Source organism: Natrix helvetica (genome assembly GCF_964273705.1).
Source record: "Natrix helvetica genome assembly, chromosome: 14".
Lineage (NCBI taxonomy): Eukaryota > Metazoa > Chordata > Lepidosauria > Squamata > Natricidae > Natrix > Natrix helvetica.
This window is the reverse complement of record NC_138564.1, coordinates 6,648,893-6,665,254: the sequence shown is the minus strand read 5'-3', so window position 1 is coordinate 6,665,254 and position 16,362 is coordinate 6,648,893. Positions and strand designations below refer to the sequence as shown.

At 44.5% G+C, this 16,362-nt stretch overlaps 1 protein-coding gene across 9 annotated transcripts in view; it reads right to left on the bottom strand.

The window, feature by feature from the left end:
- Positions 1 to 16,362, bottom strand: part of FBRSL1 (fibrosin like 1) — a 554,269-nt gene that overhangs the window by 536,093 nt on the left and 1,814 nt on the right. The gene's annotated exons all lie outside the window — the stretch shown is intronic.

Genomic DNA, 16,362 nt, shown 5'->3' with positions numbered 1-16,362 from the left:
TGTCCCACTGTTTGATCGAATCACATTAGGGATTAGATCACATTACTCACTGCAAATAGCCCTCAACTTATAACCACAACCGAGCCCAAATCTTTGCTGCTAAGTGAGACATTTGTTAAGCGAGTTTTGCCCCATTTTACGAACTTACTTGCTGCCGTCGTTAAATGAATCACTGCAGTTAAGTCAATAACACAGTTGTTAAGTGAATTTGGCTTCACCATTGACCCTGGGACACTGCAACTGCCATAAATATGAGTTGGTTGACAGGTGACTGAATTTTGAAGATGAGACGCTGCAATTAACTTTTGTTAAGCTGAACATTACCTGTACTTTACAATCATCCAAAACTAAAGGATCCAGTTTTAGCTTCCTACTAAATGAAACTGCAGGGGGATACGGTGGCTCAGGGGCTGAGACGCTCAGCTTGTCGATCAGAAAGGCCGGCAGTTCGGCGGTTCAAATCCCTAGCGCCGTGTAACGGAGTGAGCTCCCGTTATTTGTCCCAGCTTCTGCCAACCTAGCAGTTCGAAAGCACGTAAAAAACGCAAGTAGGAAAATAGGGACCACCTTTGGTGGGAAGGGAACAGCATTGTGTGTGCCTTTGGCATTTAGTCCTGCCTGCCACATGACCACGGAGACATCTTCGGACAGCGCTGGTTCTTCGGCTTTGAAACGGAGATGAGCACCGCCCCCTAGAGTCAGGAATGACTAGCGCATATGAGCGAGGAGAACCTTTACGTTTACCTAAATGAAGCTGCAAGGATAAAAAAAATATTCAAACGCAGCTGAATAATAAGTATTTCCGCCCCCCCTTTAAACTCTCCAACATATGAATGTAATAAGAAGCAATGTGTCTGTTTTGTATTAAAGCATCCAGTGACGAGAATCAAGTCAACAAAGCAATTGTGAACAATGCCCATTTTTAGAAACCAGGGTGGGAGTGAGATTATCCGATATAAATGATCCCAGGTCTCTCAAACTTCAATAATCGATGAGTGTTAATAGGCATTGGAAACAGGGAGCTATTGCTACAAAAAAACAAAACAAAAAACCCCATGAATAACAATCAAGTAAAATAGAAGAGAATATTTGTAGCTCAGGAATGAACTGTGGGGTCTTTATTGCTCTCTGAGCCGGGTTGCTTTTTTGCAGACGTTTCATTACCCAACTAGGTAACATTATCAGTGCATGATGTTACTGGTGATATTACCTACTTGGGTAATGAATCCTCTGCAAGAAAACAACCATGTCCAGAGAGCATCAAGAGCTCCAGTCCTTAGTCCAACTACTCCCTCCAATTCTTGTGGGTTTTTTTTTTTTTGCAACAGCTTGCTGGATGGCATATTCTCAAAAACTAAAATTATAAATCCTGCAGGCTTATTTTTCACAGGCTTTTCAGCTGGGAACTAACAGGACTGCCTCGCTGTAAAAAAAGTCCACCTGCAAACTCATCTCTCCGTGTGAAATACCACTCCATAAAATTCACGTATTGTAGGATAAAAAAATTCAGTTAAAATTAAACAGAGTAGAATAGAATCACAGAGTTGGAAGGGACCTTGGAGGTCTTCTAGTCCAACCCCCTGCTTAGGCAAGAAACCCTACACCACGACAGACAAATGGTTATCCAACACCCCTTAAAAAACTTCCAGTGTTGGAGCATTCACATCTCCTGGAGGCAAGTTGAAAGATGAGGAGAAGTCAGTCTCTTATTCCAACAACACCTAACCTCCTTGCCATTCCTGGCTGTCTTTTTTAAACGAGGCAAGGTTGCTAAGTGGGAGACATTAAGCCAATTACCTCTCTGGGAAGATTCATCCGGTTTTCGACTGTCAAAATCCTACGAAACAACAAGAACGCAGCTGAAACACCCTGCTTGGCTTGCAGGGCAGGGCATGTTGGGAGTGCCAACAGCGGAGTCCCTACATGTTTATATGGCTTAAGAACCACAGGATTGGCCTCAGAAGCCCAGTTACCCTTGAAAACAGGGCCTATCTCTTTAAAAGAAGGACGGGATCAATCTGCAGAAAATAAGACGTTAGCGGCTAAGCACAACCTCTGAAATCAGAAAGGGATGGAAATAAGGGATTCTTTTTTTTAAAAAAATCTTCCTTTGCGTTCGTTCTTTAAACACTTCCTGAATAAAGCAATTTGCCTGTCATTGAAAACAGGATGTTCAGTTGGAAGGGTTTTTTTAACTCTGATCCAGAAAAAGGGTCCCAAAAGCATACTTGAGCAGCCATGCCATTCATCCTGGAGAATCAGCCATGGGTGGCAAACGCCTTCTTTTTTTGAACGTTTTTTTCCGTTTATGCAAACATCACACCTTTGCAACACAATACATTTCTTTTACATTATCTGTTGTGATTCTTTTATCTGTACATATAAATCTTCTATTATTTCATACATCTTTTTTCTTCATTCTATATACAAGATTTTATATATTCTAGGCATAGCAACCTTTATTGCATTTGACTCGTTTTGTATCCATTTCCTATTATTTACTTGCTACAGTCTATTTTGTATTTCTATCTTTGAATCATTTTCTGGTTTTGGAGCTGTTTTTTTTTTTAATTTGTTGATCTTTCTTCCTTTCTTTTTTGCAAACTTCTGTTAGGGTTGAAGGCAGGGGTGAAATGTTACTGGTTCACACCAGCTGTTCGCTCGAACGGTAGTAAAAAAAAAAAATGCTACCCGTTCAGGCGAGCTGATTTTTCCAATGATCAGCTGTGTGGCGCAATTTATATTAGCTAGAAAGCAGGGTTTCCTGCTTTCTAGCTAATCTAAATCGCGTGGCACAGCAGATTTCCTCCCCCCCTCTCGCTGTTCAATTAAATTTGCAGGCACGCTCAGGAGCATACTCCGCCCACCCGGAGTCATTTTGATGTTCTGTGCATGCGCGGGTCCTGCGCATGCATTGAGGAGGCGCATGTGAGCGCACAAGCATCATCACATTGCTAACAAACCAGTAGCCAAAGGTAAGTGGATTTCACCCCTGTTGAAGGTGAAGTCATAGTCTTGGAATATTGTAGTTTTGGTCATCATTTAAAAAGATGTGGAGACTCTAGAAAGAGCGCAGAGAAAAGTGAGAAAGATGATGAGGGGACTGGAGGATAAAACATATGAAGAATGGTTGCAGGAACTGGGTATGTTTAGCTTAAGAGAAAGAAGGACCAGGGGAGACAGAATAGTAGGATAGCAGTCTTCCAATATTTGAGGGGCTTTGCAAGTTGCAGGAACTTCATCACTGGAAGCTTTCAAAAAGAGACTGGACTGCCATCTGTCAGAAATGGTGTAGGGTCCCCTGCTTGGATGGGGGATTGGACCAGATGACCTACAAGGTCCCTTCCAACTCTGTAAATCTGAATCATCTAAGATGATCAAAGGCTTGGAGATTAAGAGATACAATGAACGGTTGCAAGAACTGGGCATGGCTAGTCTAGTGAAGAGAAGGACCAGGGGAGACAGGATAGCAGCCTTCCAATATTTGAGGGGCTGCCACAGAGAGGAGGGGGGGGTCAAGCTATTCTCCAAAGCACCTGAGAACGGGACAAAAAAGCAACAAGCAAAAAGTAATCAAGGAAGGAAGCAAACAAGAACTAAGGGGGAAATTCCTGACGGTGAGAACAATTAGGCTCCAGAATCGCCCAGATGTTATGGAAGCTGCAACAGTGGAGGTTTTTAAGATGAGATTGGACACCCATGTGTCTGAAATGGTATAGGGTTTCCTGCTTGAGTGGGGGAGTTGGACTAGAAGACCTCCAAGGTCCCCTCCAACTGTTATGCCCCCATTATGTTAGGTGCCAATAGGGAAGTTCCTACGGAGATTCTAAGAGCTTCTCCTTAATTCAGAGGGCAGGAGGTCATCTTCAGAACATGACTGGAGAAATAGTAAAACTGAATCTTGCTGCTCCTTTTGTCTTTCAGCCCAAATGCTGCGCCGTTTCCCCGGACCACCCAAACAGCAAGTGATTGCATCCTCTTTCTCCAACTCAAAACGCTCTTCAGATGATTAATCCAGGAGCATCCCGATTCCCCAGTAATGTATCTAACACCCATGGGAAGGGCGCCGAGCTTGGAAAGGCGGCCTTGAACCCTTCAAGCGTAAACATCCCGAAACCATCAAACGACGAAGGACTTTGCAAATCTCTGCAGCTAAGAAATCAGCTATCGGCTTTTCATTTCAGCTACGTTTCCGTCAGGATCAAGGGATGCTGCCGTGCTGCTCGCTTGCCAGTTCTTTCAGCAAACCAGCCAAGCAAAGAAAACGTGTCCAACTGCACTTTCAGAGCAGCAGCTGACTCAGCTTGGGTGAGTCTATTTCAGGATCTGCGAGAAATGCAATCCTGGTGGATCAAGCTGGCAACGTCCCTGCCCACGGAGAAGGACAAGGGGCAGAATAAGGAGGAGACAACACGGCGCAATGGTAAGGGGAGGGGGAGGAGGGGGACGTTAGCTACGCTGACGTCCAGCGGGAGACAAACTCTGCATCAAGTGGGAGGTCAAACAGGTTCCTGATCAACCTGTCATCAACAAAATAGAGGATGGAACTAGGTAAAGGTAAAGGTGCCCCTTGCACATACGTGCTAGTCGTTCCTGAGTCTAGGGGGGCGATGCTCATCTCCGTCTCAAAGCCGAAGAGCCAGCGCTGTCCGAAGACGTCTCCGTGGTCATGTGGCCGGCATCACTAAACACCGAAGGCGTACGGGACGCTGTTACCTTCCCAGCAAAGGTGGTTCCTATTTTTCTACTTGCATTTTTTACATGCTTTCGAACTGCTAGGTTGGCAGAAGCTGGGACAAGTCACGGGAGCTCCCTCCATTACGTGGCACTAGGGATTCGAACCACTGAACTCCCGACCTTTCTGATCGACAAACTCAGCATCTTAGCCACTGAGCCATCACGTCCCTTATTGGGCAGCTATACTGAACTTAATTCTTCCGAACAGAGAAGAAATGATGGAAGGGTTGAAGAAATCTGCTGGAAACCTGGGAGAGGGGGGAGAGAGAGAGAGAGAGAGAGAGAGAGGGAGAGAGAGAGAGAGAGAGGGAGAGAGAGAGAGAGAGAGAGAGAGAGAGAGAGAGAGAGAGAGAGAGACCGTGCCATATTGGAATTCCACATAATGCAGACACAAGCAATCGAACACAATCAAACCGGTGTCTAGGCTTTAAAAGAGCTGATTTCAACAAACTTGGGAGAAAGTTTGGGGAAGATTTCCATGGATGAAATTCTTAAAGGGGAAAACAACTCAAGTAGCTTGAGAAACTCTGAAAAATATGATTTCAAAAGCCCAGTCCTGCATAATGCCACATATTCTTAATTTGTGCAATCTCTAGAAAAGAGGCACCTTATTTTACAGGGCTTCTTACACTTCATTATAATTTTAAAACCACTCCTGTTTGTTGGCTTAACTTCATGCACTAATATCCACTGAGAAAGGAGGAGGAGGAGGAGGAGGAGGAGGAGGAGGAGGAGGAGGAGGAGGAGGAGGAGGAGGAGGAGGAACTGTCCCACAAGTGTTGATCTGGTCTAGTTTCCCAATCAAAACACCTGGCCTTGAATGCTATTTGCCAACACATCTAGTCTAAATAGATTTGCCTCTAGCTTGTCCCAAAGGTGCTTTTTCAAAAAGCAACAGGACTTTGTTGGTCCTTGAAGACATTTGCTGTGTGTCACAGCACCAGAAAACCTCAAGACCACCTGGCCGCCGCACGCATCCCTGGTTTTTGGCCATTTTTTTGGCTGTTTTGAGGTCATTTTCAGGCCATTTTCTGGGCCATTTTTCTGGGCTGTTTTGGGGCTGCTTTCTGGGCTGTTTTGAGGCTATTTTCTGGGCTGTTTTGAGGCTGTTTTTCAGGCCAAAACCAGGCTGAAAACGGCCCAAAATGGCTTCAAAACAGCCTGAAAAAACAGCCTCAAAATTCCCCAGAAAACGGGATCAAAACGGCCCAGAAAATTGCCTTAAAATGGCCCAGAAAATGGTCTCAAAATGGCTCAAAAAACAGCCCAGAAAACAGCCCCAAAATGGCTTCAAAATTGCCCGAAAACGGCCGGTTTTTAGCCGTTTTTCGGGCCATTTTCCAGCACTCCCGTGCCTGCAAAGGCCAACTGCCTGACATGTATGCACAGTGGAAACCAGAAGCGCAACTGGGGGCGACACGCATGCCCACGGAGAGGGCTCTGCCTTTCACCTCTGGCACGCATGCCAAAGGTTCACAGTCACAGATCTTAGGGGTATTACCACCTAGGTTGGGAAGCAAGGACTTTCCAAGGCTTCATTCAAGGAGCCTTCCACAAAAGAGCTAAACAGGGCAGACCCTGAATAAACAAGGATTCCTTCAAGAGGACTGATAACCTTCCAGAACCCTTGATCATCTCCGGTTGATCAGAGGAGGGAACACGGAAGCAAAAGGGAAGGAAAACACAGCCATAAAAAAAAACCCAGTTCCCAAAAGCAAAAAAAAGAAAAGAAAAGAAGAAAATAAAAGAATTCCATTCTGGTGAGGCTTTGCATGACAAAGTCTGACGGCTGAAAGAAAAATGTTTTTCCACCCTTGACGTTTTTTCCAAGCCTTTGGAGATGAAGTGGTGCCGGATTTTGCTTCTTTTTTTTTAAAGGAATGAAAATACATTTCACGCTAATGGATTGTCTGCCTGCTTTTGACTAGATTACATGGCTTTCAAGGAAGCCGGTCAGGGCAGGCAAATAAATCTAAATTAATGAAGATCCCTCGTGAAATAGTTTGAAAATCCAGATTTGGGTTGGGGGAGAGGGCAAAAAAGAAAGGGGTGTTTTTTTGGGGGGGACTAATGTAACCATTAGGTTACCAGTGGGACGCGATGGCTCAGTGGCTAAGACACTGAGCTTGTCGATCACAAAGGTCGGCAGTTCGAATCCCTAGCGCTGCGTAACGGAGTGAGCTCCTATGACTTGTCCCAGCTTCTGCCAACCTAGCAGTTTGAAAGCATGTAAAAAATGCAAATAGAAAAATAGGAACCACCTTTGGTGGGAAGGTAACAGCGTTCTGTGCGCCTTCGGCATTGAGTCATGCTGGCCACATGACTACGGAGACGTCTTTGGACAGCGCTGGCTCTTCGGCTTTGAAACAGAGATGAGCACCGCCCCCCAGAGTCAGGAACGACTAGCACATAGGTGCGAGAGGAACCTTTACCTTTAATGTAACCATCTCAGAGTTTCTCAACCTGAAGGAGGTTGTGAAATCGGCCGTGACTCACTTAATAGCCACTTTGCCTAGCAATGGAAAATTGGGTCCTAATTTTGGTCGTAAGTCAAGGACTATGTGATTCAGAACCAGCTTAAGAAAATTCGCCGCTTCCCTCTGCAAGTTTACATTTCTCTTTTTTAAAACAAATCCCCAATGCTACTTTTTGTGTTTGTTTTGCTGCCTTCAAACTCCTGGCAACCGTGTGGACATGTCTACGCTGTTTCCTTGGCAAGATTTTTCAGAAGCAGTTTGAAATTCATCAGCTTTCTTCCTAGGGCCAAGAGAGGAGGACAGGCCCAAAATCACTCGAGCAACTTCTGTGTCTAAGGCAGGACTACAATTCACAGACTCCTGGTTTCAGGGTTGGTGCCTGTAACCTCCACACCAAACTGTCTATCATCACTTCTGGGTAAACAGAACATCTGTAAACTTCTAACAAAATGAAATTTAAGGGTGAAAAGAGTAAGGCTCCACATTTAGGCAAGAAAAACAAAATGCACGGGTACAGTATAGGTGGTACCTTGCTCAATCATAATAACTGTGAGAGAGATCTTGGAGTCCTGGTGGACAACCATTTAAATATGAGCCAGCCGTGTGCAGCAGCTGCCAGAAAAGCCAACACAATTCTAGGCTGCATCAACAGAGGGATAGAATCAAGATCACGTGAAGTCTTAATACCACTTTATAATGCTTTGGTAAGGCCACACTTGGAATACTGCATCCAGTTTTGGTTGCCACAGTGTAAAAAGGATGTGGGGACTCTAGAAAGAGTGCAGAGAAGAGCTACAAAGATGATTAGGGGACTGGAGGCTAAAACATATGAAGAACAGTTGCAGGAACTGGATACGTCTAGTTTAATAAAAAGAAAAAGAAGTGGTGACATGATAGCAGTCTTCCAATATCTCAGGGGTTGCCACAAAGAAGAGGGAGTCAAGCTATTCTCCAAAGCACCAGAGGGTAGAACAAGAAGCAATGGGTGGAAACTAATCAAGGACAGAAGCAACCTAGAACTAAGGATAAATTTCCTGACAGAACAATTAATCAGTGGAACGACTTGCCACCAGAAGTTGCAAATTCTCCAACACTGGAAGTTTTTAGGAAGAGATTGGAAAACCATTTGTGTGAAATGGTATAGGGTCTCCTGCCTGAGCAGGGGCTTGGATTAGAACAGTGCTTCTCAACCTGTGGGTCGGGACCCCTTTGGGGGTCGAACGACCCTTTCACGGGGGTCGCCGAAGACAATCGGAAAAGACGTGTTTTCAAAAAAATACGGAAAAAATAAAATAATGTTATGGTTGGGGGGTCACCACAACATGAGGACCTGTATTAAAGGGTCACGGCATTAGGAAGGTTGAGACCCACTGGATTTGAAGATCTCCAAGGTCCCTCCCAACTCTGCTATTCTATTCTATTCTAAACACCTTGAGATGGTGACTAGATATTCCCAGCTAGCTTTCCCTAGAAAGACCTGTCATTAAAAGTAGACAATAGTAATCTGGATGGAGCAATATTCTTGCATGTAGCTATGTATTCAATTACTGTTAATAACTACTGGCTTTGGGGAAGTTTGTAAAGCTGCATGGCAGGTCCCACACAACTGCCAAGTTAGATGTGTTGCCAGCAGTTCATTGCCAAGTTCACAGGGAAGGGCTGCTCCGGGGAAGGTTCTCCACCTTCTAATGAACCAAAAAGCTGTTTATTGAGGGAAGGGAAATGAACAAGGCCTTCTGTCTATTAGCAAACTTCCCCTGATCTCCAGTTTATGCGCTGGAGAGACAGAGAAGTTCACATTTTAGAATAACAGAGTTGGAAGGGACCTTGGAGGTCTTCTAGTCCAACCCCGTTTAGGCAGGAAACCCTACACCACTTCAGACAAATGGTTATCCAAGCTCTTCTTTAAAACTCCCATAACCTCTGGAGGCAAGTTGTTTTGGAAGAGATTGGATAACCATTTGTCTGAAGTGGTGTAGGGTTTCCTGCCTAAGCAGGAGGTTGGACTAGACGACCTTCAAGGTCCCTTCCAACTCTGTTGTTCTATTCTATTTCGTTCTCTCCCCACAAGACAGAAACCAATTGCAGCTCAATGCTCCCAGTTCTTTTTAAATGCTTAAGCTGCTAAATTCTAATATCTGATTCGCCATTAAAGTTAGTCAGCAGTGAGCCTAAGGAGGCCGCCTGTATTGCGTTAGCAAAGACAACTGCTCAATTACGGTATTTCTGAATAGAAAACTTGGACCAAATGTAGAATATACTCACAGAAGGAACTGCATGGCCCTTCCTGCCAACTGAATAACCTCTTGAGGAGAGTTTTCCCCTGCAAAACCTTATTCCTCTACAGTTCTTCAGAAACAGCGTTTGTTCAATTTCTCTGTCTCTCTCTCTCTCTTTCTCTCTCTGTCTCTCTCTCTCTCTTTTCCAAGGAGAAACTCCAACAAACTCTAAAGTTAATGCCCTTTTTCTGGGTAGATAATTACTTCCATAATGTGAATCGATGATTGATGTAAGCCTGGTTCGGATCTTGCTGTTTGCTTCTCTTAAAAAGAAAAGAAAAAGCAATGAACATGAGAAGACAGCTTTTAAATTTGAACTTGTGAAATGGAGACGCCGATTGATTGCGGCCGAATTCACAATCATGCAAAGTCACAGACAACTAGTTTTACAACCCTCTGGTGAATTTATACAGCTGTCCAGACAGTGTGCTTCAAAGCACAACCTTAGCATAGCATGTTTGATAGAGCACTGGAGCAGGGGTCCCCAATATTGGCAGCTTTAAGCCTGGAGGACTTCAACTCCCAGAATTCCCCAGCCAGCAAAGCTGGGAAATTCTGGGAGTTGCTTAAAGTAGCCAAGGTTGGGGACCCCTGGACTGGAGGACTTATAACTGAGGGTCCGGCTTTCCTTCCACATGTGTGTAATTTCCCCAATCTTTAAGGGAATTGCTAAATAACTAATCAACGACACGCTTGCTTGCCAAATGCAGAGCCCCAGATCTTTCTGAAGGCCCGATTTTGCCCGGATCAATGCTAAGCGAAAAGGCCTGACCACAAGAAACCCGTATTCTTGCAAACAACACGAAGCTACCGTGGTTAAGTTTTTACAGGAAGAGGGAAATCCCCAAGCAACAAGATAAGTAAAATACAACTTCCCAATTTCATCACCGCAACGTTTCCTTTTAATGCAGAGAGAGATGGCGGTTCGGAAATTCTGCAAGGGGGAAAAACAAAAAAACAAAAGTCCCACAGACTAGCTTCCCCGCCCCCCACGCACACACACCAATTTTTCTTAATGCCTGGTTCTTATAGAACCAAGTTTTTCAGTTATGTTTATGGATGCAACGGATGCAATGCAACGAGATTGAGAACAGAAATGCCCATTGCACAACCCTTTGGCCTGTCCAGCCACAGCAGAGATGGCGAATCTTTTGGGCACTGAGTGCTCAAACCGGAAAGCATGTGCCTGCATGTGCCTGTGTGTGCGCTGGAGTCGAAGACCAGCTGGCTAGCACATGCGTGACTGTTTTTTGGGCATTTTCAGGCCATTTTGGGCCGAAAACCAGCCTGAAACCAGCCCAAAAAAACCACGAATTCCACTGGAACACTAGGATGACACAGCCGTCCACATTGAGGGACTGAGTCAAAACTGGGATTGCCTGGCAACAGGGGCGTGGCTTAAAGGTCTTGTCGGGCTCAGTCCAATCAAAGAGCGGATGAAGTCAGTCTGGATGCTACTTCCCCCACTATGGAGAATAATGGCATAGGCTTCAAACCACCAAGAAACCACATCCAGTCGTAACTTTCATTTTTGTCCAACAAAATTAACTGCGAAGGAAAGTTCTCACCCATTAATACAATGCAAAACCTGGTTTTTATTTTTGAAGATCCAGCAGCTGTTCTTCCTAAGTGAAAATAATTTATAGCCTAACACCCCCTTGCTTTGCTTGGAAAAGTGCACACCTGTCCAGAAAGACGTTATCTGGATGGTGGAGGAACCAGGATGATCTCAAGAAGCTAAGCAGGGCCAGGTCTGGTTTGGCAAGTCTAAAGGCTGAATTGGGAAGATAAACATCTTAAGAAAATGGGGGAAACCCAGCCAACTCTGCACTCTTGGTTCCAGAAGTGTACAGATGCGGTCATAAATTCATCAGCTTAAAGTTCTGACTTGAAGGAGATTCACCTTAACTTGGAATGGTCACAAGTATTCCACCAAGACAGAAGAATTTAAGGAGGCAAGCTTACTCCTTGTTCCCTAATTTTTAAGGGCTTTGAACATAGAGAACATGTTGTTGTTAGTTGTGAAGTCGTGTCTGACCCATTGTGACTTCATGGACAATGTTCCTCCAGGCTTCCCTGTCCTCTACCATCCTCTGGAGTCCATTGAAGCTCACGCCAACTGCTTCAGTGACTCCATCCAATCACCTCCTTCTCTGCTGTCCCCTTCTTCTTTTGCCCTCAATCTTTCCCAGCATGAGGATCTTCTCCAGGGAGTCCTTCCTTCTCATTAGGTGGCCAAAGTCTTTGAGTTTCCTCTACAGGATCTGGCCTTTTGAAGAGCAGTCAGAGTCGATCTCCTCTAGGACTGACTGGTTGGGTGGCCTTGCAATCCAAGGGACTCGCAGGAGTCTTCTCCAGCAGTTCAAAGGCCTCAATTCTTTGGCGCTCAGCCTTCCTTATGGTCAAACTTTCACGGCCATCCATTGCAAATGGGAAAACCATAGCCTTGACTACACACTTTTGTTGGCAGGGTGATGTCTCTGCTTTTTAGTGTGCTGTCTAGATTTGCCATAGTTTTCCTCCCCAGGAGCAAGCGTCTTCTTAATTCCTTGACTGCAGTCCCCATCTGCGGTGATCTTGGAGCTCAGGAAAATAAAATATGTCACTACCTCCATTTCTTCCCCATCTATTTTCCAGGTACTGAGAGAGTGGGGGGGAGGGAGAGATAATAATGGAGGAGGAGGAGTTGAGCTCATGCTATTCTGAGAGATTCTGCCCCTGGTAATCCCCTCCACTTCTGGCTAATATCAGAAGCTCCTCTGGCATTTCCCCATGAACAACAAGAGAAACCACACACCTTGATGTGAAGAAGCCTTTGTCTCGGAATTCCCACCTTGTTTTTGGCCCCGAACGTGTGAAAAGAACGCACCCAACCAAACACACACTTGTGCCCACACAGCAGCCTTCTGGAACAGGCAACCCAACTCTGGCCCTTGAAAGAAAACGAATGGGCCCTGAGTAAGTTGTTTGTTGCCACGAGTCAACTGCAACCCAGAAAGCAAAACTTCTCCTTTGCGTATTAATGAAGAAGAGCTCTGGGCAGTTGCCACCATCCCATAAACAGGACGATTTCTTTTAAAGATCCTGCGGGGCGCCTGGCCTAGTTCCTGATCTGAAGTCGTCGCTTCTGCATGGATCCCAACTCTCTAAGCGGCGGGTCATGTGTATAGCTGCAAAAATAGCTCCATCAAGGTAATGTATAAATGGACGACTGAGAGAACTGGGTATGTCTAGTAGTCTAACGAAGAGAAGAACTGGGAGAGGCGACATGACAGCAGCCTCCCAATATTTGAGGAGCTGCCACAAAGAAGAGTGGGGTCAATCTATTCTCCGAAGCACCTGAAAGGCAGTACTGGGTGGGAGATCATTAACGAGAGATTCGCACTTGGAACTGAAAGATTTCCTGATAATGAGAACAATCAGTGAAACCCCCAGAAATCATGGCTGCTGCATCACTTGAGGTTTTTAAGAAGACATTTCTCCAGAATGAGAGGAAGAGGAGCGAAGGAAAAAAGAGGGAAGGGGAGGAGGGTGGAAGGGAGAGAAAGAGAAGGAGAGAGGGTAGGAAGGGGAAGAGGAAGAGTAGGAGTAGGGGAAAGGAAAGGGAAGAAGGAAGAGGGAAGGAGAGGAGGGAAGGAAGAAAGAGGGAAGGAGAGGAGGGAAGGAAGGAAGAGGGAAGGAGAGGAGGGTGGAAGGGAGAGAAAGAGAAGGAGAGAGGGTAGGAAGGGGAAGAGGAAGAGTAGGAGTAGGGGAAAGGTAAGGGAAGAAGGAAGAGGGAAGGAAGAAAGAGGGAAGGAGAGGAGGGTGGAAGGGGGAGAAAGAGAAAGAGAGAGGGTAGGAAGAGGAAGAGTAGGAGTAGGGGAAAGGAAAGGGAAGAAGGAAGAGGAGGGAAGGAAGAAAGAGGGAAGGAGAGGAGGGTGGAAGGGAGAGAAAGAGAAGGAGGGAGGGTAGGAAGGGGAAGAAGAAAGAGTAGGAGTAGGGGAAAGGGAAGGGAAGAAGTAAGAGGGAAGGAGAGGAGGGAAGGAAGAAAGAGGGAAGGAGAGGAGGGTGGAAGAGAGAGAAAGAGAAAGAGAAGGAAGAAAGAGAAGTTTTTCCAGAATGCCACAGGGCATTGATGGAGAACCTTTTCGGCACTGAGTCAACTTTTTAAGTTCTGCTAACTAAGGTAAAGGCTCCCCTCGCACGCTTGTGCTGGTCGTTCCCGACTCTAGGGGACGGTGCTCACCTCCGTTTCAAAGCCAAAGAGCCAGCACTACCTGAGGACGTCTCTGTGGTCATGTGGCCGGCGTGACTTGCATTTTTTACATGCTTTCGAACTCCTAGGTTGGCAGAAGAAGTAATGGGAGCTCACTCTGTTACGCGGCACTTAGGGATTCGAACCGCCGAACTGCCAAACTCTCTGGTTGACAAGCTCAGCGTCTTAGCCACTGAGCCAATACTGCTAAGTATTCTTGGCGAAACATTTTTTTCCCCAATCTTTCAAACGGGAAGGCTATAAAGTCAGGGCTATATTTGGGCGATAGGAAATCATGATTGCTAGCAGACTCTGTCTCCCTTTTGCTCCCTGCTTTGTCCTGCTTTCCTTATCATACTTGATACATTTTAGCCGTTTCCTTTTTCACGGTTTGTTTTACTTCTGTTTTTGTGGAACACTCTTTTTTGTTTCTTTGTCTCTTTTTACTGTTGGCAAGCTGCCTGAAGTAGCCCTGCTAACAAATAAAATGATAAATAAAATAAAAAAATTATAGGAATGGTCTACTGTCTTGTCTTGGAAGGAGCGCCGGTGAAAAAGAATTGCTTTAATACCGGCGGCAAAATTATAACCTTTGTTGTTGTTGTTTTTGCCCTGCAAAAAATGACATTTGGTGGAGTGTCGCTTAAAGTTAAAATTCCATACAATCATTTCCACATGCCAGTTCAACAAATCCCCAAGTGATGTAAGCCCAGAAGTCTCTCTCTCTCTCTCTTTTTAATGATCCTTCACCTCCTTTCTGAACTGGTTAATCAAGGTTCAACCATCTGATAAAATCCTTTTCATCCTCCTCTTTTATTGTTCTCACCCTCCCAAGTATCACTTCCAGAATCTGCTGGGAAGATAGGTAGACCTACCTATTCATTTCAGTTCCTTACTTATTTGCTCACTTACCTGCCCTAGGAAATCATGATTGTCGTGCCTTGTTCCCAGTCAGGTTTCAAGAACGTTGACACAGACTTTTAAAGGAAGAAAATCCTTAAAAAGACTTACTTTAGAGAGGGATTAATTCCATGCATAGAGAAACACTCTGTAAATATGCTATGGCACCCCAGCAAAGGTAGATCTGAAGGTATGACTTGTTTCGTGAGAACTTTTCGCTCGATTGTGAATAAAACTCCAGACAATGGGTGAACCTAGCCATCGGATTTACACTCTGTGGGAATGTCTTAAGAAGGCCAAATGATACACAGAGGTGTAAGCTAATTTAGAAAGAAAACACACATGGTACTTACTCCAGGAACTGCAGTTTTTAAAATCTCCCTAGATAAGCAATAGAAGTGATTCATGATATAAATATACACCAAGCCAGCATCTCAAATTCAATCTATTATTGAAGAGTAAAACCACACGGAATCTTTAGGCATTCTTCACAACAGCAAGAACTATATACATTGTATACATTCACCATTTTCACAACAACACAGTTTCAAGAGAGAATAAAGCTGGGTGCTGCCTGGCAATTTGCATCTTGTTTTATTGGTGATCAATGAATGAACCCCACTTATTTTCCACTAAATAATTTGTGCAATTCTTTCAAACCACCCAGCTTTGTCCAAGATCGGATGCCCTAAGGACCATCGCTGGCTGCAGAAGATACCAAAGCAGCTTTTACAGCACGCACCCAACCAAGATAGATCGGACAGCAGAAATGTTATGAATTCTCCCACAACTGTTCTAGAGGCCCATCGGTTTGATTAGCAATCAATTTGAGTGTCTGACTGACAGATCGATAGCAATCATCTTGCAGGAAAATACCAGGGAAAGTAAAGACTGTGAGAACAAGAAGTAGCGCAATGACAAACAAGCAACATCAAGGAAATGTTCTTGCATCTGCTACCACCACAATCAAGACAAGAAATATAAAAGATTTCATCGTTATCAGTCTTCTAACAGTCACAAGAACAGTATTATGGAAAATACTTTCAGGCTTCGCATGGATGCAGTTTCGCAGCATGGAAGGAACATCCTTCTTTCCAAACACCCATTGATTGCAGATTTCAAAAATAACACAGTGGTTTTATTTTTAATCCATGCAAATGAGAGATTCCAGAGCAACAATTTCTCCTTAGGATAAGCGGACAAGGGTTGAGTTTTGCTTACAGCCCCCCCCCCCAAAAAAAGTTTGACAAACTATAAAATGAAATCCAGAGGTGAACTCCTACAACTTCAAAGTGAAAACCAACAAAGGAAAAACAGATAACATTCATAGTATATTCTAGACAGACCAATTGGCCAACTTTAGAACAATCCTTTATTTGGGCAAGTATCAATGTTACTCCATATCTTTGAAGGATCTCAACCTCAGCATGCGATGAGCACCAGATTCTAAGCTGGCCCATTCCAGTTCCAGTTTTATTGACTTATTCCTTTAAAAAAAAACCCCAATCCAGAACTGAAACATTACTCAAATTTTTTTTTTTTCTTCTTCTTAATGGAAGGGAACCAAACCAGCCCATCGAAAATGAGTAAGATATATAGCAGGATAAAAACAGTTACCAGAAATTCTTACCCATTCAGACTTTCCCATCACATCATGAATAAAAACTGAACAGAAAAACAGAAAACCAACCAAAAAAAAAAAAAAAACCACACACACACACACAAGCCACACAAA